Raw genomic sequence first — 24,078 nt, 5'->3', positions numbered from 1 at the left:
TGCGCCCGTGTGCGCCACGCACGGATTTGGCGCACAACCAGTGGAAAACACATGCAGCCCCTTTCTTGAATCGCACGCGTGCGCTTTCTTTCTCACGCTTGCATCACCTTGCGCCAGCTTGCGCTGGAATTTTCGGCGCACGTTTGTTCCATGAATCGGCCCCCAAGAGATTGCCGGTTTGCCCCACGACTGCAGGTCTACCATGATAGCTGCAAACAACTCTGGGTAGTTTGCTTGGTATAGACCGGGGCTGTGTGGAGTCAGACGTATCCCCAGGTACTTTAGTGTCACTGTGGCCCACCAGAAGGGAGCAGTCCGCTGAATATGTTCCATAGTTTCATTGCAACTATTAATAGTGATGCTTCACTCTTATCAAGGTTCACCTTGAAAACAGAGGTTTCACAAAAAGATTTGAGAATTCGCAGGAGTAAGGGAATCAAGGCTTCCACCTTTGGTAATTTTGAGATTATGTTTTCCGCAAACAAGGCCATTTTATGGGACCCACTCTGGTATGGGATGCCTTTGACTCCATTCTGTGCTCTAATCCTCGCCGTCAGGGGCTCTACCACCAAGGCGAACCGTAACGGCGAGAGGGGGCAGCTCTGCCTAGTTCCCCTGGATAGACTAAAACCAGAGAATAAGAAACCATTCCTCACCACTTAAGCTACCTGAGCAGAATATAAAGAGAAGACCCCTTTGACAAATGTGTGCCACAAGCTGAATCTGCTCAGGACCTCTGAAAGAAATGGCCATTCAATGTGGTTGAATGCCTTCTTCTCAGCATCCAGACCCAGGAGCAAGGCAGGGATGCCTGTTCTGTGTGCTACATCAATGAGACCAATGATCTTCCTGACATTGTTTGACCCCTGCCTCCCTTCAACGAAGCCTGCCTGATCCGCTCCCACCAAGAGCACTAACACTTAATCTAGCCTGCTCGCCAGTATTTTGGCATAGATCTGTGTTCAAAACCGCTAAAGGGTGGTAAGAGGTACATACAGTGGGGTCCTTGCCCTGCTTCGTTATTACAGACATTTTGGCCTCATGGTACTAGATGATATTTTGCAAGAACACCGTATTAAACACACTATGGAGCGGAGCCAACAGGCTGTAAAAAACTGTTTAAAGAAGGAAGCCGTGAAGCCATCCAACGCCCAGTGCTTTGCCTCCTTCAAGGAGGAGATAGCTTTCAGGATCACCTCCTTAGAGATATCCTGATTAAGATAGAGCTGCTGTTCTGCTGTGTGCTGTGAAGTGGGAGACTTATCAAGGAAGCCTTTTATTATTGCATGCTCGGGAGGTTTACTAGATAATATAGGACTCTTTACTCAACCAAACTCCACTAGAAAGTCTTTGCCAGAGTGCACAAAGTCCCCCTTCTCCCCTCGCATCTCGACAATCTGCTTTGAGCTAACCTTTTGCCTAAGATTTCAGGCCAAGACTTTCCTCTCCTTGTTGCCCTCCTCAAAATACCTTTGATTTTTATGAATAGAGCAAATTCAGCCTTGGATGACTCCACATCGTTAATGTGCCTCCTTGACATCTGCAAAGTTCAGAAGGCTTTATGTCAGCCTGTTACCCTGTTATCCCACTCTTTTGCTTTCAACTCCTGGCTAAGCAAGAGGGCCTGTTCCTTCCTCACTTTGAGTGCGGCAGCCTTGAAGATCAGTGTTGCCTGCATATATGCCTTGCAGGTATCCAATCTAGTTGTCTCCGGGACCTGGCCCCCAGGGTTATTCCTAAAGAAATCCACTATTGCGTTGCCTATCTCCATGCACACTGTTGGAACCCCCAATAGGGCATGGTTTAGTTTCCATTGTCTGGGTCTGGGACCGCTGGGCAACAGGGTTATGTTCCCAATCTCTATTTTACCCACCCTCGGGATTAGGTCTCTATTCACCCAGAAGTAGTCTATCCTGGAGTACATACAATGCGAATGAGAAAAGAACATGTCATCTCTGGTGGTGGGATGTGCATGTCACTAGGCATCTATCAGGTTGGAGTCAGCCAGCTGTTTGAGGAGGTCTCCCGAGGGTTATGTGGCACCCCAGTATGGGCCTTTAGAGGTTTTCCAGTCAGCATCCATGAGAAGATTAAGATTCCCAGGTAGTATTATGTGCTCAGTCGCGAACGCTAGTAGCTCACCCAGCCAAGGAGTCTTGGAGGAAGTCATTCTGCCCAGAATGCGGACCCATATATTGAATCAAAGATCACCTGCACCCCCTCAACAGCCCTAGTAGAAATAGGTACCTGCCCTCCCTGTCCGCCTTTGTCCGCTTTCCTCTTCTTTAAATGACAGGACGAGAAATGCTGATGTGAGTAAATGTGTGTGCTTAGCCTAGTTGTGTTGGCTTTCCTCAAATGTGTTTCTTGTAGGAAGGCTATATTTATCTGCTGGCATTTCAGCTTTTGGAGCAAGATGGTCCACTTCCTAGGGGAGTTAAAGCCCCTTACATTATATGTCATATCAACTTCATGCCGCTGATAAGAGTTGGCACATATGAAATGACCACTGCAGCACCCAGGCTTCCAGCACCCAGTGCACGTACTCCTCTGCCCCCGGGACCTCAGCTTCTGACCCCTTCTCAACACCATTAGCGGGAACAAAGGTATCCAGTGCCATCTTAGGATTCAAACATGCATGTCATCCATTAACAGCAATAAGATACCATTTAACTAACATTACCAGACATTGAACCACAGCCATGTCCAGAATCCCCTGAAACAAGGATAAGCCCCCTCCCAGGGATAAGCCCTCGATTGAACCCACCGGACATGAAATTATCCACCCACCCCACCTCTTTTCCAACCTACTCATCTTCAACCTGAGAGCTTGCTTCTTACTAGAGGAGATCAGGATCTCTTATAGCTTCTGCACCTTGTACAGCCTGTGGGCCCCGTAAGGTGTTCCAAGTCCTTCTATGTCCATTCCCTGTACCAGCCTCAAGCTTCCATCATTTCCTTGTTCTCATACGAGACTTAGAGTGATGCCGAGACCTTAAGCTGCTTCCTCGGGGGCCACGCAACACCATTGTTTCCCCTCCCAAGAAAGGATCAGGCTGAATAAAAACGTCCACCTGTATTTAATCTGTTCCTGATGCAGTTTTCCTGTAATAGGGCAGTACGCTTGCTTCTCCTGTAGGGGTAGAGTAGCCAGGTCTTGGACCATGAGGAGCTTTTGGTCCCCATAGGTAATCTCTCCCTTCGCCTTTGAGGCCCTTAGAATCTTTTCTGTGACTGTGAATGCATGAAAATCCATGAGTATTTCCCTTGGCTAACCTCGAGGGCCTCTCTGCAACATGCCCAGCCTATTTACTAGGTTCAGAGTGATAGTTGTGCTGTCTCTACCCAGGAATGTCTCTTCAAAGAACAGTAGGACCCAGGCCCTCAAATCTGAACCTTTTGTGTTTTCTTCCCATCCCCTCATGCTTAGGCTCTCATCCTGGAAGGTTGGAATTAGCTCCTCATTGGGCCCAGCCAGCTAATTGATTGGCTGATATTTTATTTCTATCGCGCTCGTACACAAGTGTTTCAGAGCGCGACAAGGCAAGGGAGGGGAACAGGGGAGAACAAAACAGCGATCTTACTAGGCCCAGTGACATTAAGAACGCGCAAGTGCATGGGAGAAGGGGAGGGGAAAAGTGCATGGAAGGAGGGAGAAGTGGAAAGTGCGAAGCAGAGGAGAAAAAGATAAATAACAATAAATAAATAAAAAAGGCAACAAACAGTGGTAATGCAGCCAGCAATTTGCAAGTGCTAGGTTTAAGGCAGCAGACAGGGTAGGTCTGATAAGTGCAGGACGAAAAAGGGGGGGCTGTATGGGTACAGATAAAGACCCCAGCGCAAGGGGTGGCCCGGAGGCAGTGTGGGAGGGTGGCAGGGTGAGCAGGTACCTGGGACCGAAGGACAGAGGGTGGCCAGGTGCACAGTGCCAAGAGAGAACAGATCAGCAGGGTAGAGGGGAAGCGAAGGCAGAAGAAAAGAGGAAGGTCTTGAGGTGCTTCCGGAACCGGAGCTGACCCTGCAGATGTATCACATCCTCTTGTAGGGACTGTATAGCCTCTTCAGTGTCTCCCACTCTTGTGTTTATATGCATCAGTTCCTAAAGAGGTCAGGCGAAGATTTCTTAATCCTCTCTGTTGCCCCTGGAATCTGATGCTTAACCGTCAGGGAGATTTCCTCTTCTAGCATTGCCATGCATTCCAGGAGGTCCTTCTTAGTGAGTGGCACAGCGCCAGCCCCGCCATGCTCCAAATCATACATCATGGCCCAGTCAGACTGCTTTCTTCGTCTGCCAAAAGGAATGACGCAAATGCAAATTTCCCTGTCCTAATGCTTCCTAAAAAGCTTAAACCCTATAATCCCTCTTCCAATAACATCACAGGAAGGAAAATCATCCTTAAACCTATTAAAGAAGTGAGAAAACTGAATTTCTCTAAATGGACTACATGTCACAGCGTCCCACAGTGACTGTGACGAAGAAGAGGGCTGGAGAACCATGTAGGAGCCCAGGAAAGGCAGGCAGACCTAAGAGCTTTTAGCAGGGTCAGACAATTAGCTCTAAGGGCCTGTACCTGATTCCAATTAACCCATCTGAGGGGCTTACAACAGTGCCGCAGGAAGAAGCAGTAGAGAGAAGCCTGAGCAGGAGCTGGAAGTTTGGCAGAAGTAGTAGCAGAAGAAGAAACAGAGCACAAGGCTGGCAGTTCACAAGGAAGTGTGACCATAGAAGGGAACCCGGTTGCAGAGGAAGAGCAGATTACACCTGCAGGTTCTCAGTTGGCCCTGTGCTCACACACCCTGTTTGGCTGTGGCTGAATTGGACGGGACTGGGAGTAATTGGCAGGCATTCCAGGTGTGCCGAATCCTTGTGAATGCTGATCTGAAGTGCATCCACCCAAGGGCCATGTGAAGAAGCAAGCCAAGGGAAGCTGAAGAAAGGAACACTCTCCATTATCGAGGCCAGTTCTGAGGCACCTGTGCCGCAGAGGGGTGTAGGTCCTAAGAGTGAATGTAACAGTAGTAGCAGAAGAAATAAAGACAGGAAGTAGAATCAGCCTACAACTGCTGTGATTGTGGGGTAGGTGAAAGAAGCTCTGTACTCCAGATCATCAGGAAAACCTTGCTGGTAACTTAACCAGCATACTTTTTTTCTTTATTGTGCAACTAGCTTAATTGATGCTCGCATGCAAGTAAAAGCGAGTAAATATTGTTCACATTCATGGGAAGTCACACTAACAAGGGAATTGTATCACATGCTTATTTCACCAAAGGTAAAGTGCTAGCGTGAAGAGAAAGCCTTTCTTTTTCCCATTGTTACATTTAAATTGTTGCGTAACAGTGGCATGACTCCTATTGAGGAGGAGAAAGTTACTGATAAACCATTATGAAGTAGAAGCTAACTTTTCTGCAGTGTTACAAGCCTACATAGCATCAAAGAGAGGTTGTGCATATGAAACTGTTTCTTGATTTCTATTAAAGAAAAACGCTGCCCGAATAAGAGGGAATGCAAACCGTTAAGTAAGTGGACGTGTGTCATCAAAATGAAATCGTGTGTACCTAAATTAGTTTCTACAGAGAAATGTACTTCTTGTACCACATTGAACAATTATTTAGCAGTTGTAAGAAGTTGTCGAATGTCACGAAAAGAACACGCATTACCCAAATAAGTAGACAAAACTCTTTCCAGGTGAAACCAGACCAATTAAGAACTGAACACAGTTGTTTGAAAGTTGTTGAAGTTGTTGTAAACCCAGTGTCCTCTTCTGATATGAGGGTGACAAGGTTATAAAAGGTTGGAAGAGAGGCAATACAGCTTTGGGGTAACTAGGGGAGAAAAGAAGGTGTACATGAAGCTGCGAAAGTGAGCTAGGTGCTGGTTAAAATAACTATTTAATATGTAGAGCTGAGACTGCTGAAGTTACCATACAGTTAACGTTGCCTAAAATACTTTATTATTTTCAAGTTGCAGCAGAAGCAGTAGAACTGTGGTTGTCTAAATCTTGTCAGAACAATATTTGTTTTTTTTTTATTGTTCATTTATCAGACGCTTAATACCATGGAGTGGTTTCTAAGCACGAGATCGGGATTCAAACCAGTGTTGCACCGATTTGTCTTGCTTGCAAGACAAATGCGTTGCCCCTGAGCTATTTATCCTCTCCTGTAGTGTGCAGTAGAAACAGTGATAGACAGTAAGGCAAATGAGCATGCTCTCACAGTATCATTGACAGAAGGGAACTGATAAGGAGAGAGCAACCCCTAAGAAGAAGCATCCTGACAAATTGCATTCAAGAAACTGCAGAAGTTACAAGAAGAAGAGTTGTTATTAAGCAGAAGTGGTACTTTTTAAAAATAAATTCTGTCCATTCCTTCCTGGAAGGAGGCTATCCAGGAATACCATTGGTGCTGTTGTTTTCTTTGTGGAACTTGGAAAAGGAATCTTTTCATCAAACGAAGAAGGGACTATTAACAGCGGCTTTTTGATTGAGTGAATTTTTTGTTTCTTTGCAACTTTTCATGAACAATTTAAGACTTTCTTTTCCTCAGAAGAAATTGACTTTGTGACCCTTCCTGGAGGACCAAGATCTACCCAGAATAAGTAGAAGTCATCCAAGAAATTGGTTTTTGGGTAATTGTTTATTTATGTTGTTTATGTTTTGTTTTGATTGTTCTGTTGTTTTGTGTGAGGGCCAGATTGTGTATGCTAGAAGGTTTTCCCTTAGATCCTAGACTCGGTAGGGAATCCCCTGGTAGAGAAGGCTGAGTTAAGGTTTAATTTCTGCTTTTGTTTAAAATAAAATGTCAAACCTTGGGAAAATGAAAGACAATTGTGAGCCTCACATGATTGACCCCTCACGTATGGTGTCCAGAGTGGGATTTAACTAGCTTGATACCAACTAGCTTAACGGTGTGGCAAATAAGATTCCTCCATGACAATAACAATCCATACTACAAAGGGAGAGGAATTTGTGGCACATGTAACATCTAGAGATACTTTTTTGAACAGATAGTTGATCAAAGAGCCTTTCCTATGTCAAAATCCCCTGTCTGATATCAAGAAGGTATGAGATTATCATTTAAAAGCATACAGTAAACTTACTTTGATATTAGTACCTCAAATTAAAGTTTCTTCTTCCCTTTCTACAACTTCACCTGATATTGCAATTAGCGCGGGCGAGGATCCCTGGACACCAGGAGCAGTGGAAGAGTACTTTACACCTACCTCTGAAGATTTTGAAGGAAATTTACCTGAAGTTGTCACCAGCGCTACATTAAATGAACTATTAGTGAAATTAACAGAACATCAGATTCAGGCTGAGACTAGGTTTCAGGAAGGACTGGAGAGAATTATAGCATCTGCACAGAGACCAGTGATTCTGCAAGGGTTATTGCAACAATATAAGGAAGGGGAAGACAGGAATTTCTTTTCTCAACTTTGAAAGGTCAACCAGTTAAATTGATGTCCAATGTTAAAAACTTGTTATCAGGCCACCCTCCACAAAGGTGAAATTCAAAACTCTTATCACCTCCTTAATCCAGATGGTACTACCCCTTTTTCTGGGATCAAAGAGAAAAAAGTGAAGAAAGTGGGTCAGGCTGAAAACCTCTAAAAGCACACATTGCATGACATCAAATTAAATTCAGATGAAACTCCTATAGAATTAGCTACTAGGATTCAAATCACTTTATCCTTATGGTTAAGGAAGAAGACGTAAGAAGAAGTATTAGAAACAGTGACTGAAGAACAATGTATTAAGGTGGTTGCCCCTTTCTTACAGAAAGCCATTCTACAAATCAATAAACCTAATGTATCTTTGGTCATAGAAATGGCCCAAAATCTTTTTGAAGCTAGCAAACATGTACAATGCTTACATAAAAATAAGGAAGTGAAAAGAGAATCTAAAATGTTATCAGCTACCTCTCATAAAGCAGAAAGAAGTAAACCCCAAGGACATTTTTCCAAAACCTCTTCTAGAGACGGGGAGGTGAAACAAAAAGAATCTCTTAGGTGAAAGGAAAAGGGCGTCCCATAATGGAAGAAACTGAAAGCACAAAAGTCTTAACAAACGTATGCTTTTCTTGTGGACAAGTGAGCTATTTAGCTAGACAGTGTCCCTCTAATAGAAAGGAAGAACCCAATGGAGATTGCATATATGGCTGAAAATGTGGAAGAAGAAGAATTAGATGAATAACAAGGGGAAGATCATCCCATTGAAAGTATAAATAATCTGTTCCTAGGTGGGAATAAATGTAGAACACAGGACAATGCGTTAGTAAACGGTTGTCACAACGCGACCCTGGACACTGTGGAAAAGATGGAGGCTAGTTTAGGCTCCTTGCGGTCCTTACCGTTCTAGTCTTTTTTGGTCCTTTTCCTTTAAAAGGCAGCCACGCCCACAACGCTGTGCGTTGCAACTCGCATTGTCAGCCTTTCGCTAACTTCGCCTGCAGTGCCGCTCCTTGAGCTTGGTCCTTGGATACTTCCTCTCTAGTACTCAGCCCGCTTAGGCTTTCCCTGTTTCTAGGCTCTTTCCTTCTGTACGGGTGCCCGTACATAAGGCTGTCCTTTGCTCCCGCTCGCCCTCTCCCTTCCTTGCCCGATCCCGCTTCTGTTCGCTCTCTCATTCTCCTCTCTCTATCTCTCTCGCTCTCCGGTGTTGGCTCTCTCTCTCTCTCTCTCTCTCTCTCTGGCGCTTGTTCGCCCGCCTTTGCTCCCGCAGGCTCTCTCCCTTCCTTGCCCGATCCCGCTTCTGTTCGCTCTCCTCTCTCTCTCTCTCTCGCTCTCCGGTGTTCGCTCTCTCATTCTCTCTCTCTCTCTCTCTCTGGCGCTTGTTCGCCCGCCTTTGCTCCCGAACGCTCTCTCCCTTCCTTGCCCGATCCCGCGCCTGTTCGCTCTCTCATTCTCCACTCTCTCACTCTTACCTGCAGTATAGACTCACCTTCCTTGCTGACAGCTCTTGTGCAGCCTCCGCTTTGCCCTCCTTGGATCGCAGTGGACTCTCGCCCAATCCTTCTCGACACCAGTCTACCTCGTCTGGAAATACTTGGATTCAAGTACGGTTACCGTATAGAAGTCACCAGCCTCTTCCACTTCTGACACACTCCCTGCCAGCAAGGGCTCGCCATCTACAGGGTTTTTTCTGCCATAACTGGCTTTTTCCCTGGTGTTACGGGACTAGCTCCCCTGGGTCCACCCGACAGCTTGTTCCTACCACTGTCAGGGTGGCCTCAAGCGGAGCTCGTCCCTATCTCTACGAGCGCAAGAAGGAAAAGAAGGAAAGGAAGAGCACTAAGGCGGACGAAGAACCGCAGGAGATCAAGAAGGAGGGGAGAAGAAGACCAAAGACATCAACCCAGGAGGATTCCTCTAAGGAGTCAGGTGAGGAGCATTCGAGGGTGGTAGCTTCCGATTCTGACAGTTTGCAACGCCAACAAGTCAACATGGCCTCCCTAGAACAGATCCAGGAGATGGTAGCTGCAATCCAAGGCCTTCAGACTGAAGTACAGAATCTCCGAACCGAAAATGTCAGTCTACGGCAACAGATCGCAGTACGAGATGATACTCGGGGCGACTTGTCTCCACAGTCATTCTCTTTTGGAAAATATGATGGCAATCCGAAGCATTTGAAGGAATTCCTGGATGCTTGCATGGTCTATTTCACTTTTAGACCAAAGGCCTACGAACTAGACAGGTCCAAGGTTGGTTTCCTCGTTGCTAATCTCGTTGGAAACGCCTTGGCTTGGGCCACCCCGTTGATATCCCAATCCGATCCAGCAGTCAACGATTATTCCCTGTTTACCCAACAGATGAGAGTCAGATTCGACCGACCTGAGGTTCTGTTTTCCTCTTATGAAGCCCTCTTGGACATTCGTCAAGGGAATCAAGATGTTCAAACTTTTGCTTCTGCTTTCATCAGACTGGCAAAGGATGCAGGATGGCCTGATTCTGCTCAACAAACCCTCTTTCGCCGGGGACTCCATGACGATCTCAAAGACGAACTAGCCAGAGTGGCTCGTCCATCCTCCTTCCAAGAACTAGTGACCCTGACTCTTCAGCTGGAATACCGACTTCAAGAGCGAAGACAAGAAAGGAGGAGGTTCCGAAACCTTCCTTCTGCCAGCACTACTCCGGTTCCTCTTCCAAATCGGCACCAGACTGAAGAACCAATGCAGATCGGAACTACTAGAGGCCCCCTGACTCCAGAGGAGAGAAAGAGACGTAGAGATCTGGGTCTCTGCATGTACTGTGGATCTTCTAAGCATTTGCTCCGGAATTGCCCCGAAGTACCTCCAAGACGTTCGGGAAACGCTTCTCCTCGGTCTTGAGCAGGGATAAGAGCCGAGCAGAGACGACCAATCCCTGCAACATTACTTGTCAGAAGGCTATCGAAGATGACAATAGATTGCTGGCATTCACCATTCATCTCACTTTCGAGCCCAATCCCACCGTAGAGGTCTTGGCTATGTTGGACTGCGGTGCTGCGGGTAATTTCATCGATGTCCAATGGGCTCAAGATCAGGGGATGCCATTTTTGCAGAAGAGCAGTTCCTTGCCCGTAGAAGGAGTGGATGGAACTCCACTCTCCTCCGGGCCTATTGTACAAGAAACCATACCCGCTACTATGCTTCTTTTTCAACACCAAGAACAGATTGTTTTCGATGTGATAAGAGCTGCACACTTCCCAATAATACTGGGTATATCATGGCTACGTAAGCACAATCCTACTATAGATTGGTCAGCCAACACTATCAGCTTTTCATCATTATTCTGCACTTCTTCCTGCCTTCTCCAGACCAATCCGGTTCCTGGTAAGGGAATCCCCACTCCCAAGTCCGCCTCAGTGGTGCAGATGGTGCCGCTCTGCTACCAACGATACGCTGAACTTTTTGAAGACTAATTACCGCGCTCTTTACCTCCTCATCGGCCGGAAGACTGCTCCATTGAATTAAAACCAGGTGCTTCCGTCCCTTTCGGCCGAATGTATCCCATGTCTCTCCCGGAAAGAAGGGCCCTTAAGGAATATCTGGACGCGAATCTTCAGAACGGTCTCATCAGAGAGTCACGCTCCCCTGCCGGAGCATCTATGTTCTTCATACCCAAGAAAGGGACCTCCGAATTGAGACCGTGTATTGATTACCATGGTTTGAACTGTTTGACAATAAGAGACAGATACCCCATGCCTCTTATAAAGGAAGTGTTGGAAGCTGTTGAGGGGGCAAACATTTTTACCAAACTCGACCTTCGAGGTGCCTACCATCTGTTGAGAATCAAGGAGGGAGATGAGTGGAAAACCGCCTTCAGAACTCCTCTGGGACACTTTGAATATCGAGTGATGCCCTTTGGACTGGTAAACGCTCCGGCGGTTTTCCAACGGTTTGTGGACAAGATTTTCTCAGACCTGCTTTATTCTTTTGTAGTAGTCTATCTTGACGACATTCTTGTCTTCTCTTCTTCTCCGGCCGAACATCACAGACACGTGGAGCAGGTGTTAAGAAGACTACAAGAGAATCATCTATTGTTAAAGCCAGAAAAGTGCATCTTCGAATCCTCGTCTGTTCCCTACCTAGGATTTATTCTCTCCAAAGAAGGAGTTCAGATGGATCCCGAGAAGGTGAAGGCGGTACTTCTTTGGCCCACTCCCAGCAGCCCTAAGGATGTACAGAGGTTCTTGGGTCTCTCGAATTTCTACAGACGCTTTATCCCAAATTTCTCGGAGATCGTGCTACCTATTACCAATTTACTAAAGAAGGGTCAAGAATTTGTATGGGATTCGAAGGCAGAACGAGCCTTTCAAGTACTTAAAGAAGCCTTCACCACTGCGCCCATCCTCGTTCAAACCAATCAGTCCCTTCCCTTTGTGGTCGAAACGGACTCCTCTGGAGGTGCCATAGGGGCAGCCTTATTACAGTCCGGTAAGGATGGTATCGAACACCCGGTGGCGTACTACTCCCGGACTCTCACCCCGAGTGAAAGAAACTACTCGGTGTTGGAACGGGAATTGTTGGCCATCCGCCAGGCTTGTGTTGAGTGGAGGCACCTGTTACAGGGGGCTGCCCATCCATTTTTAGTGAGAACGGATCATCGGAACCTTAAGGTACTCCAACATATGGAGTGTCCCAATTCCAGACATGCCTGGTGGGCTTATTTCTTCTCCCAGTTTGACTTTGACATCACGTATCTTCCAGGGAAGGAGAACGTGTTGGCAGATGCCTTATCCCGGAGCCTAGGAGAAGAATGCCCAGTAGGCGGAATCAAGTCTGAGGAGATTCTGTCGGGAAAGAAGATATTAGGAGCGGTCAATTCATTTTTACAAGAGGTTGAACGTACAACTGGTTCTACCCAGATACCCAACGACCGTCTGTCTTCATTGGAGAAGAGAGGAACAGTGTACTTTTACAAGGACACCCTGTTCCTTCCGTCTAAAGAGCTTCAAATTCAAGCAATGTCTTGGTGTCACGATCTACCTTCTGCTGGCCACAAGGGGCAAGGAGCCACGACCGATTTGGTATCAAGGTATTTTTGGTGGCCCACTTTGGCCAAGGATGTAAAGGCTTATGTAGCCACCTGTCCTATTTGCGCCTCCAGTAAGCCCTCTACGCATCGCCCTTTGGGTCTCCTTCAACAAGGACATTTGCCAACACGTCCTTGGGAACACATTTCTACTGATTTTATCGTGGACTTCCTCTCTCTAGGGGCTCTACCGCCATCATGGTTACCGTAGATTCCCTAAGTAAGATGGCACACTTTTCTCCTGTACCTGGCCTACCATCGGCTCCGGAATTGGCAGAGGTTTTTCTGAGAGATGTAGTTAGGCTTCACGGTCTACCCCAAACTATTGTTTCCGACAGAGGCTCTCAATTCACTTCTCGTTTCTGGTCTACACTGTGCAAGACTCTGGGGATCAGTAGAGCTCTCTCTTCTGGATATCACCCAGAGTAACGGACAAACTGAGCGTCTGAACTCCACTTTAGAGCAGTACCTTTGTTGTTTCTGTGGTCAAGAACAGGAGAGTTGGAGGTCTTTTCTCTCCACAGCGGAATTCGCCTACAATAACACAGTACACTCTTCCTTAGGAACCAGTCCATTCTTTTTCTCCTATGGCTTTTATCCCATGCATATCCCCTTGGTCGGAATACCATCGACTGCTGTCCCTGCGGTTGACCAAAGGCTTAGTGAACTAAGACGTATACAAGGGGAGGCTAAGAAGAACTTGGAGACTAGCAGGGAGCTCCAAAAGAAGTACACCGATAGGAAGAGATCTCCGAACCCCAAATGGACAGTCGGCACTAAGGTGTGGTTGTCCACTAAATTCTTGCCACGCTGGTTACACCCAGGGAAGTTTTCTGCCAGATTCATTGGGCCTTTCCCCATTTCCTCACAGATCAATCCGGTGGCCTTTCGCCTGAAACTTCCTCACAGTATAAAGCGCATCCATCCAGTGTTCCACTCGTCCCTTCTCAAGGCCTATCTATCGGACCTGCATGGTCGGACAGTGCCACGCTCATCAATTCCAGATAACCCAGAACCTGAGGAATACGAGGTGGAGAGGCTGGTGGATTCTCGCTACAGACATGGTACTATTCAGTACCTGGTACATTGGAAGGGGTATTCCTCTGCAGAGCGTACCTGGGAACCTAGAGGCCACATCCATGCCCCTCGCTTGTTACGTCTTTTTCACCGCCGTCATCCGGGTAAGCCCGGGGGATCCAGGCTGGGAAGGGGGCATACTGTCACAACGTGACCCTGGACACTGTGGAAAAGATGGAGGCTAGTTTAGGATCCTTGCGGTCCTTACCGTTCTAGTCTTTTTTGGTCCTTTTCCTTTAAAAGGCAGCCACGCCCACAACGCTGTGCGTTGCAACTCGCATTGTCAGCCTTTCGCTAACTTCGCCTGCAGTGCCGCTCCTTGAGCTTGGTCCTTGGATACTTCCTCTGTAGTACTCAGCCCGCTTAGGCTTTCCCTGTTTCTAGGCTCTTTCCTTCTGTACGGGTGCCCGTACATAAGGCTGTCCTTTGCTCCCGCTCGCCCTCTCCCTTCCTTGCCCGATCCCGCTTCTGTTCGCTCTCCTCTCTCTCTCTCTCTTGCTCTCTGGTGTTCGCTCTCTCATTCTCTCTCTCTCTCTCTCTGGCGCTTGTTCGCCCACCTTTGCTCCCGCACGCTCCCTCCCTTCCTTACACGATCCCGCGCCTGTTCGCTCTCTCATTCTCCACTCTCTCACTCTTACCTGCAGTATAGACTCACCTTCCTTGCTGACAGCTCTTGTGCAGCCTCCGCTTTGCCCTCCTTGGATCGCAGTGGACTCTCGCCCAATCCTTCTCGACACCAGTCTACCTCGTCTGGAAATACTTGGATTCAAGTACGGTTACCGTATACAAGTCACCAGCCTCTTCCACTTCTGACACACTCCCTGCCAGCAAGGGCTCGCCATCTACAGGGTTTTTTCTGCCATAGCTGGCTTTTTCCCTGGTGTTACGGGACTAGCTCCCCTGGGTCCACCCGACAGCTTGTTCCTACCACTGTCAGGGTGGCCTCAAGCGGAGCTCGTCCCTATCTCTACGAGCGCAAGAAGGAAAAGAAGGAAAGGAAGAGCACTAAGGCGGACGAAGAACCGCAGGAGATCAAGAAGGAGGGGAGAAGAAGACCAAAGACATCAACCCAGGAGGATTCCTCTAAGGAGTCAGGTGAGGAGCATTCGAGGGTGGTAGCTTCCGATTCTGACAACGGTATTCCAGTTCAGGCTTTAATTGATTCTGGAAGCTGTCACACAGCTATAAGACCTATTCTAATCACCTCTAAAACTGTTAAAAGAAATCAACCCATTAGAGTAATTTGTGTTCATGGAGATGAAGAGATATATCATCACACCCCTGTTACCATTGCAATTCAAGGGTCAGTTATCAGAATGAATGTTGTCATCATTCCAGGGTTCCCAGAAGAAATCATTACCGGCACTCATTTTCAAAATTTAGAAAATTTACATTGGAATGTAAACCATCATATGAAAAGTTCATATTGCCTCCAGTATTCTTGGGCTCATGAAGAATCTTTTCTGAGGACCCTGTGTGGGACTGGCACACCAGGAAAATCCTTATAAATGTTAGAGTGACCATAGCAAAAGCAAAATTAGAACCTGGACTGGGAGGTCGGGTACTTAGGGGAATGGTATGTGGAGAAGCCTGCAGAACCCCCACTATAACCATGGCTATAATATCCTCCCAGGTAGCTAGGAAAGGGCAGATTCCTGATCCCAATCCTAGGAGTGATGTTCTGTGGGAGGATCACCTGGGTGGAGACAAGGGCTAAGGCAGTGGGGAGATTTCATAGCATGAGATATGGTATTGTTACTGGGATGCTTGGAAGATAATTCCAGGAGAGTAGCATGTTGCCATTCTGATGAATATCAACCTAGGATTAAAATCTCTAAAACTGTCACCTCCCCAGAAACATTCTTTTTTACCCCTATAATCACATATCCGCCCCAATGTTAAAGGTATGGCAAAAGAATGACGGAAATGTGAACCTTTCTGTCCTGTCTGTTCCTAAAAGGTTTCAACCCTATAATCCCTCTTCCAACATCATCAAGGGAAGAAAAATCATCCTTAAACCTTTTAAAGAAGTAAGAAAAATGAATCTTGCTAAAATGTCCCATAGTCCCTTAGGGACTGTGACGAAGAAGAGGGCTGGAGAGGCATGTGGGAGCTAAGGACAGGCAGGCAGAGATAACAGCTGTTGGCAGGATCAGGCAATTAGCTCCAAGGGCCTGTACCTGAAGCCAATTAAACCACCTGAGGAGCATAAAAGGCTGCAGCATGAAGGAGCAGTAGAGAGAAGATGGAGCAGGAGCTGAAAGGTCGGCAGCGGGAGCAGAAGAAGAAGCAGAGCAGAAGGCTTGCAGCTTACTAGGAAGTGTGACCACAGAAGTGACGCCAGGGCAGAGGAAGAGCAGATTACACCTGCAGGCTCTGCGTTGGTCTCGTGCTCACAACCCCAGTTTGGCTGTGCACTGGAAGAGACTGGGAGGAACTGGCAGTCTTTCCAGTTGCACCTAATTGCTGTGAATGCAGAGCTGAAGTTGTGCATCCACCTGAGGCTCGTGTGCAGAAGCAAGCCAAGGGAAACTGGAGCAAGGAAGACTCTCCATTATTGAGGCCAGATCTGAGACACCTATGCTGCAGAGGGTCGTGGATCCCAAAGGTGCCTGTAGCAGTAGTAGCAGAAAAAAAAAAGTCAGGATGTAGAAGCAACCTGCAACCCTGGTGATTGTGGAGCCGGTGGATGAATCTCCGTACTCCAAATCATCAGAAAAACCTTGCCAGTAACTGTAACCAGCTTACTTGATGCTTACATGTAAGTAAAAGCAAGTACAAGTTATTTGCAATTGTGGGATGTCACTCTAAGAAGGGAATTGTATCACATGCTTATTTCACCAAAGTTAAAATGCTCACGTGAAGAGAACGTCTTTATTTCTTTCCATTGTAAAATTTGAATTGTTGCCAAATGGTTGCATTGCTCCTATTAAGAAGGAGAACATTACTGATAAACCTTTATGAAGTAGAAGCTGACTTTTCCGCAGTGTTACAAGCCTATATAACATCAAAGAGAGGTTGGGCATGTGAAACTCTGTTTCCTGATTTCTATTAAAGCAAAATGATGTCCGAATAAGAGGGAACGCAAACCTTTAAGTGGAATTTTGTCATCAAAATGAAATTGCGTGTACTTAAATTCGTTTTTACAGAGAAACCTATTTCTTGTAACATATTAAACAATTTTTTAGCAGTCGTAAGAAGTATTTGAAGTCACAAGAAAAACAAGCATTACCAAGCCAGTAGAAAAAACCCTTTCCAGGAGAAACCAGCCCAATTAAGAACTGAACAATGTTGCTTGAAAGGTGTTTAAAATGTTGTAAACCCAGAGTCCTATGATAAAAGGGTGACACAGTTATCCAAAGCTAGAAGAGTGGAAATACAGCTTTGGGGCAATTGCTGGAGACACGTTGTACATGAAGTTGGGGAAGGGAGCTGGGTTCTTGTTTAAAAAAAAAGAAAACATTTAATATGTAGAGCAAAGACTGCTCAAGTTAAGAGATAGAAACAGTCTGGAAGCTAAGACAGAATTTGTGGTAATTGCAAGACAGAAAAAAAGGCAGAGAGGCTGCCCTTTTTTACCATACTGTTGAAGTTGCCTTAAATACTTTGTAATTTTCAAGTTGCAGTAGAAGTAGTGGAACTGTGGTTGTCTAACATTTTCTCAGAATATTATTATTTGAATGCAGTAGAAGTAGTAGTAGACTGTGAGGTAGAAGAGCCTGCTCTCATGGCATCATTAGCAGGAGGGAATTGCTAAGGAGAGAGCAAACACTAAGAAGAAGCATCCTGACAAATTGTACACCAGACACTGCAGAATTTACAAGAAGAAGAATTGTTATTAAGCAGAAGTGGTACTTTATTTCTAAACTCTATCCATTCTCTCCTGGAAGGATCCAGGAATAACATTGGTGCTGCTGTTTTCTTTGTGGAACTTGGAAAGGGAATATTTTTATCAAAAAAAGAATGAACTGCTACCAGTGGAATTTTGGTTGAGCAAATTTTTTGTTTCTTTAGAACTTTTCTAGAACTGATTTAACACTTTCTTTTTCTCTGAATAAATTGACTTTGGGACATTCCTGGGGAAGCAAGATAGATCTACTCTGAACAAGTACTTTCCTTATGCTTGTAGGTGAGTACAGGCCTGAACCGGTGGTTCGGGTGTGTCACTGTGGGTGTGGTAGGTTTCTTCCATTAGGTCATGCCACAGTGGCAAAAGCTTAAATGTGGGTGTGGCTATTTATGCAGCGTGGCTAGGCGAGGGCGGGATTTGGGAGAGTGGGGAAGTGTGATTGATCATAACTTCCCTGGGGTGCACATACGTAATAGATTGTGTTCTGGAAAACGTTCCATTGCTTGTCAAAGGGATTGCGTGTGTGTTTGTGTTTTCAGGGGTGGTGCTGCACTGCTGTATGAAATATAGTTTCTTCCATGTTTGTTGGCTGTGCTGAATGCATATTGGGCAGTAAACACTGCATTTCAGTAACATAACCATGTCTAAGTCAACCTGAGTCGGAGGGGTGTGCTCAGACGTGGGTCCCATGCCTGCTGGGCCTAGAGTTCCAAGCTACTCCTCACTGTAGATGCCCAATGAGGCAGAAACATATCTATTTGGGGATGCTTGTGGTCTCGTGCAGAAGGGATGTGACCTAGCAATTCGGGCTGGACTGCCACTTTTGGGGTCAGACCAAGCCTGGTTTGCATATGGCCTTTCTCCTTTCTGTAGCGGCTTGGCAGGATAAATATCAATAGCTTGGACGATGCCTGAGCTGCGCCAAAGGTTAAGATTAATTCTAAACCTTTCAGCCATCACCTTTTGTTTTGTCCATTTCAGTAACATGACATTGTGGGAGCGGATTTCCACAGAAGTGTGTATTTGTGTTTGGTCATTACATTCCTTGCTCGCAGGCAGGGGTTGTGCTAGGTCTGGAAAAGATCTGGGGCTTTTCTAATGTCGGGGCTGTCGGGACCATACAAAAGGTACAATTGTCGAAGGACATGCACCGACCCTCTAAGCATTTACATATAAAACACTCTAAAGAAAAACAACCAATCCCTTCCAATGGGGACCTATTAATAAGAGAATTATGAATATAGGCAAAAAACACTAATTAATTTGTTTTATTTTATTTTATTGTTTTAATAATCTCACCGATATCATCATAGAAATCATTACAATCAATTCATTAACAATCGTTAAAAACGAAGTTATAAAAAAACACCACACCAACCGGTAACACATTCATCTTCATATCATTTCATACCCATTCGAACCAATCTCATTCATACTTGTGCAGCAACTGCAATCTATATTGTATGTTCTAAAATAATGAAAGAAATAGAACAAACGGTCTAACCCGTAGACCTAGAAATGCTGACTATTATTTGTAGTCATAAAGTGCATCAATGTAAATGTTTAAACAATTGGTATGTATTATCACATTGTTTTCAGTATATTCAATTACCACAATATTTGTATAAATAACCCAAGTAATCTCCAACTCCTGGTTGGAGTCAGGACAATGGTTGTGTCGACTCGAGTTTCGGGCAACTAATCGATACACACTTTCCGACCAGTGCACCTCATCAGATATAAAAAACAGTTATTATTTTTTTTTTTAAAGCAACTTACACTGGCGTGTGTTTAAATTCCTTGCGCAGCTGTTCAAACCATGTTGCTTCTTCTGTATAAGATACTCTGCCCCTTCAGTTGGTGAATAACATTATGAAAAGGGAAAGCAAAAACAAGGAAGAGACAAAGAAAGGATGTTTTAAGGTCATATTTCCATCATGCTTTGTATCAAGCAACATTTTATGGCATTGTAAAATATCAGTGGTTAAAAAACATGCACTTGGGTTTTGCCTGATAATGCCACAACCATCTTGGTGTATCTTCTAAACTCAAATGATTACAAAAATCAACAAGCACAAATTTCTTGTATATTTGGAAAGGGTTGAGTTGCTGCCCACTGCCAAAGTCATCCTGGGAAACTCCCTTAAACACACGCACACAACACAGAATCCATATATATAATGCAATACACAGAGTTAAAGAGCCAACAACAATAGTACATTATCTAGTATCTGCCATGTTTGAGCTACCTATATCTGGATTCTTCCAAATTCTAATCAAATGTGTCCTTACCTAAATGTGTTGTTGTCGAGCCGGGCATGCGCCAAGCTTGTGAGGGCCCAGGCAAAAATTGATGGAATTATACCGCTGTTCGGACCTCTCACTGATCGTCTAAGTAGAAGGACGACGTTCTCTCCCCCTCCGTTATGCTCCTAGTTCCTGTATCGATGCCTTCTTGTTATCTACACAAAGGTGAGATAGCAAAACAATTGTGGATACTGGATGTCACACAACCATTGCAATATAGTGTGCATCACTTCCTATTTCCCCAACGGACATTGATACGCCTTCGATAGTATTATTTAAAAGTACCTCATTGCGGCACTTTGCAAATGTTTGGACAACACTCCCCATGAGTAATGAAGGTATTTTCTCCTTGGTGCAGTATGAACCTAGGGATAAAATTTGCTTTGCTTGAAAAGACGACTTGCAGGGTCTGCCAACAAAATAAAAAATAAAACAAGGTCAATTGTTGTGCCCAACTCTTGTGGATGTTAGCATACAGCAATCTTGCAAGTTAGTACAGACTGCTCCCTCTGTCTGACATGGCCGCTCACGTCGCCGGCCATTGGATAGCTCCCCCGGGCGGTAGCCCAGGAAGCCAGCGAACCAGTTGCTAGCCTCCGGGGCCACACACCCGCCCGGCTGCCGAGGCACATGGTCGGTGTGTAGCCAAGCCAGACCTTGTCCATCCCTGAGCAATGTGCATGACGCTGGGCCAAGGCATGCGTGGGTTTTCAAAGGCAGCAAAGCCGGTTGCTGCCCCCAAAGAAACCGTGGACATGCTGGCTGCCGGCGGTCGCACCTGTGCCGTGAGAAAAGCGGAAGGATTCACTTACCAATCTATTCAATGAAGGTAAATTCTGGAACAGTGCGAAATGTATTCCAGATCTGAAACCCTGTGAAACATTGGACGCCCCCCGTCAGAAAAAAGTCCAGTGTGACATTTGTTCCTTGTTTTGAATGCTTTCAAACAAGATTGCAAGGGGAGGCACCACTACCAACGTCCCATGCGTGAGCAGTCACATGGTGTGGGTCATGATCTCTTAAAGGGCCACCAACCAAATAGTTGTTGTTCTATTAAGGAATGGCTAAACAACAAAGGGCAAAGCTCGACGGTACATGGCATAGTCAATTGCCATTAGTACACAAAGACCACAATTGCAGGGGACTAAATTGCTTTGTATTCTAGGACCATTGTGTAGGCATACCAATAACCCCATGGTTATTACCTCATGTTCTTCAGTGGTATACATCAAACTATCACATTTAACTGGCTAATTATGAAAGCCAATTACCAACAAGGCAGAGGAAGTCAATACATTTAATGTTGTAACAACAAAGGCCATTGGATGTCTTAATTCAGGCCAATCTCATGTGTTTTTAATCTAAAGATCCAACGTTGTTCCAATTTAGTCAATCTGTATTGCATGGAGTGTAGGTTGGTGTCATGGATAAATTGATCTGTAACTGTCCAGTGCAGATCTTCTTAGGTGTGGTTCTCCATGACAAAGTGTTGAACCATCGGGGCAGCCATATATTTTGTCCGAATTCGCGATATGTGCTCACTGATACGGATGGAAATTTTTCTTGTCGTCATTCCAACGTATAGTAAGTTGCAGAGACACTGAATAACATAAAAAGCATTACTGGTTTGGCAATTTGTAAATTGACGAAGTTGCCAATTGAAAGCCCCATGGTTGAACCTAATCGTTTTAGAAGTCAAATGACAGACACTTACCACATGGGTAATGGCCCACTACACGTTCCCCTTCATGGCTCCAAGCTGCTCGAAGGCTGTTCTGTGAAAAATTAGTTCCAATGGATTGCAACCTAGATTGCACCAACCGGTCACGTAAGTTCTTAGATCGTTTTAGAGCAAATAAGGGAAGTCCGCTGATGCATCCTGTGCTCGTAACTAAATTCCAGTGCTTCTTGATTAACTTTTTTATCTGTACAGTTTGAGGCGAGAAAGTGGTGACACATACAAGCCGATCTGTGGCCGTCTCTTTCTTCCTGGGACTCAAAAGATGTTCTCTTGGTGTCCAATGTGCTCTTTTTGCTGATCTTTTAATGAGTTTACGACGATATCCTCTCTCCAAAAGTCTATCCCCCAGAATGTTTGCGTGTTGTTCAAAATCGACAAGATTGGTGCAATTCCGTCTTAGACGAAGGAATTGCTCATAGGGTAAATTATCTTTTTGGGAATGAGAATGTTGAATGGAATATTCTAATAAAGTGTTACAATCAGTCTCCTTTCTATATAGTGATGTGTACACATATGGCCTTGTTGATGTGAAATCATCAGGTCCAAAAATGGAAGTTGTGTAAAATCCGAATGACCTGTAAAGATAAGGTTGGGATTGCACTCATTGAGCTAAACCAAAAGGCTAGCTAGCCTTTTAGATGTAGCACCTGAGCGTCTATCCAGGGATATAACCCAAAGACCCTGGGCTACAGTCCCCTCTACCTACCCCATCAATACATTGTTCGCATTTGTCCACGCGTAATGGATTATGTACTGGCAAGCATTTATCAGTTTATACAAACTGTGTGTGTGTGTTGAGTATGGAATTGTGTAGTATGCTGTTATCGTGTTCTGTCTGTGTTGGATAGTGTAGAGGATTTTAATTGGTGCGCAGTTTAATTCTTAATTGCTTTAGTCCGGGCCACCTTACTACGCATGTGTTAAAGTGTGAGTGTGTGTTTGTGTGTGTAAAATCTCATATGTTTGGCATGAAATCATTGGTGCATGAATGTTCGGATCAGGCCAGATCAGTGGCCTGACCAATGCGCTGACCTTGCATGGTTGGAAAAGGAAGTTACACAGGAAAGAATGTTTACATTTTCCTCTGTAACCTGGACTATAGCGCGGCATCTGTGACTCTTATTAGTGGGGGCACAAGGCTGATGCTATACACGTTGGGAATGCCAGCTCTAAGGTTTAACCTATTATTTAAACGCTAATCATTACATGCCGAGGTAGAAACTTTATTAAAAGTATGCCCTTTTTAAAGAATTTTCAATGTTTCCCAATCACATCAACAATACTATGGAACCTCTTAGACCTATAGAGTTAATAATCATTGCTTCATAATCTCTCATAATTCCGGTCCCAATCATTGGTTGGCATTTGCTGTGCTTTTTCTCAGCAGTACAACCAATGATTTGCTCCTCAAACTTCACATTCTTCTAACATGGGCTAGAACGAACTATTTGTACCATGGAACCATTATTATTTTTCTCATTATTTTTCTTATTGTTGTCGCTGTCATGTAGCACCACACCCACCACCCACATTTTCCCTAGAGTTGTAAAGGGAGGATCTTGGTGATTTCTTTTTACTTTACTTGGACCCTTCTCACTTGTGATGAATTTCCCTGCCCTACAAACTTAAATTTAGATTTAGTCTTAGGCTGCGTTTCTGCTACTTGCTTCTGCTTCTGCTTTATTCTTCCCTCTCTCTGCTAGGACTTCTGGTATTGGCTCCATTTAATCTGTCAGAGAAAAGCAATGATACCATCTCAGTCAACATTTCTATGACAGTGTACCATGCTTGTCATGGGGGAACTCAAAACTCCTTGATATCATGGGCATGTAATGACCGGCATAAGCTAAATTCGGCTTCACACCATCCTATCTATAACATTTGTGGTAATCCAAAATAATTACCTGAGACAGCAGTGGTCTCCAGCTAGTTTCTATCATTCTGCGCGTGAGTTCACTATTCTTCAGGCTCAAAATCACACTACCCACACCCAATGCTTTATATGATATGACAAGTCAATTATAACGTGCCTGTACAAAGTGTTTCTAGGCACAACAAGAAAAGGGAGGGGCGACAGATGGAGGACAAAACAACAATCTTACTAGTCCTTGTGTCACTCAGATCGTTTAAGTGTGATAACGCAAAGTGCAGGGGGGGGGCAAAGGGGAAGTGCCAGGCAGAGGGAAAGGGGAAGTGCAATCAGGGCGTAATTGCTCTGAATAAGTGCAGCCAGGGCAGTGTGGCTCTGGGTAAGTGCAAGGAGGCAGGGAACTGCAGGGTTACAGTTACAGCCCCTAAGTGTATGGTAGGCATGGAGCAGGGATGTCATTTGGGGATCGCCAGGGGTCGCAGCTGCGACTCCTGAGGGCTCCCTTGCTACCCCTGTGGTATCCCTTGCTACCCCTGAAAATAAATAATGTAGTGTAAGCTTCTGGGCTGGCTGTGGCCAGTGCCATGTGCCTCTTAAAAACAAAAAAAAATAACAAGCGGTTGCACTAGTGTAACACTTTCAGCAGTGGCCCTAAATAAGAAAGAATAGGAATAACATATAAAGGCCCTCATTACGACCCTGGCGGAAATCGTGGCGCAAAATGC

The 24,078-nt window shown here is 45.3% G+C and overlaps 1 long non-coding RNA gene across 1 annotated transcript in view; it reads right to left on the bottom strand.

Moving 5' to 3' along the window:
* LOC138583002 (uncharacterized) overlaps positions 1-24,078 on the bottom strand; it is a 99,441-nt gene that overhangs the window by 60,188 nt on the left and 15,175 nt on the right. The window contains exons 2-3 of the long non-coding RNA XR_011305133.1: positions 19,728-19,897; positions 19,215-19,286 (exon numbers count right to left, since the gene is read on the bottom strand). This is a non-coding gene — a long non-coding RNA (uncharacterized lncRNA). The remainder of the gene's footprint in view (positions 1-19,214; positions 19,287-19,727; positions 19,898-24,078) is intronic.

This window comes from Ambystoma mexicanum, chromosome 3q, assembly GCF_040938575.1.
Source record: "Ambystoma mexicanum isolate Mex_15411 chromosome 3q, UKY_AmexF1_1, whole genome shotgun sequence".
Classification (NCBI taxonomy): domain Eukaryota; kingdom Metazoa; phylum Chordata; class Amphibia; order Caudata; family Ambystomatidae; genus Ambystoma; species Ambystoma mexicanum.
The sequence above is the reverse complement of the archived record's forward strand: the minus strand, read 5'-3'. Positions and strand labels throughout refer to the sequence as shown.